This window comes from Chrysochloris asiatica, unplaced genomic scaffold (assembly GCF_000296735.1).
Source record: "Chrysochloris asiatica unplaced genomic scaffold, ChrAsi1.0 scaffold00009, whole genome shotgun sequence".
NCBI lineage: Eukaryota > Metazoa > Chordata > Mammalia > Afrosoricida > Chrysochloridae > Chrysochloris > Chrysochloris asiatica.
The window spans coordinates 2,180,966-2,182,454 of NW_006408527.1; the positions used below are offsets into that span (position 1 = coordinate 2,180,966).

The 1,489-nt window shown below is 39.2% G+C and overlaps 1 protein-coding gene across 3 annotated transcripts in view; it reads right to left on the reverse strand.

Moving 5' to 3' along the window:
* The window catches only part of KCNK2 (potassium channel, subfamily K, member 2), a 373,030-nt gene that overhangs the window by 115,869 nt on the left and 255,672 nt on the right, over positions 1-1,489 (reverse strand). The gene's annotated exons all lie outside the window — the stretch shown is intronic.

A 1,489-nucleotide genomic window follows, 5' to 3' on the forward strand; every position in this document is an offset into this window, starting at 1 on the left:
TTTGGGATTTTGTCCTTATTTTTGATTTTGGAGAGCTTGATTATTAAATGTCTTGGTGATATTCTTTTAGGGTCTATCCTTCCTGGGGTTTGTTGAGCTTCTTGAATGCTTTATCTTTTTGCTTTTCAGGATGTTGAAATTTTTTCTTCCAGAGCTCTTCAACTATCTCATCTATGGACTTGTGTGATTCTTCCTGTTCTGGAATGCCAATAATTCTTAAGTTATTCCTCTTTATGTTGTCCAACATGAATCTTAGGCCTTCTTTAGATTTTTTTATCCTTTTTTTCTGCTTGCTCTTCTATTTTAGTAGCGTTGAGAGATTCATCTTCTAGCTCACTAGTTCTGGCTTCTATCTCTTCAATTCTACTCCTTTGCCTTTTCAGTGCATTGCCCTTTCAGTGTATTGCCCATTTCTGATATTCTATTATTAATCACTTGGACCTCTTTTTGTAGGTTTTGAATTGTTTCCAATGCTGTATCTATCTTATTTGATTGTTCCTGTAGCACTTTCCTGACTTCTTCCTTATTTTTCTCAATTTCATTGTATAGTGTTTTCATAAATTTTATAATCATTTTTTCTGAATTCCTTCTCAGGCATTTTCAAAGCCTGTCCATCTTCCAGTATGGAGTGTAGGTCTACTTTCAGCTCATTTGCCTCAGTCACTTTATCTCATTTCTGAACATGTGCTGATACAGTAATCTGTTTCTGTTTTTTGTGTGTTTTTTTTTGGGGGGGGGCATATTCAGGCATTATCTGTAGCCTTAATACTTTGATAGGTTTGTATTTTGGTATTTTTTATGCTTTCTGATTGTCTCCAGGTAGATGTCATCAGGAGATCAGCTTACCTTTTCATTCTTCTTCCTAAAAAATTTCAGGATGCCACTGTTGGTCGTAGTATTGTAACTCAGATTTATTTTTTGGCCTATTTCCTTCTTAGTCTACCTCTCCTGCTCCAAAATCCCCAATCATGCCTTTTTCCTAGTGATAAACAGTTCAGTGCTGGCTGTGGCTGTTTTGCACTGCCATTTGGTTTTAAATGGAAAATGTCACTTTAAATTTTGAGGAGATCTTTGTGCATGTGTAGTAGAACCCTCCAGGGGTGGGGGTGAGTGTCCACACACTCAGGCACCCGATCTAGTCACCTTAATAGAGGTACACAAACAGCGAGAGACCAACGAATAGATTTAAAAAAAAAGAATGTCCACACCTTTACCTCTGCAATTCTATCAGGCATCCATGGCTGCTCTGATCCTTCCCCACTTGGTCTAGCCCAAGATTGCGGCTCCTGGAGCAGCTGAGCACCTTGGATTAGAGAGCACTGGATTCCTTGCTTCTGCTACAAATTCCCTTAGCTGTAAGCCTTCCAACCTTCTAAATATTTCTTTATATGTGGTTCAGAGTTCTAGAATCATCCCCTGAGCCTGCTTGATCTGGTATTCTGTGTTGCTGCTGACGGAGCTCCTCACTGCACTTCCACCCCCTCTGCCA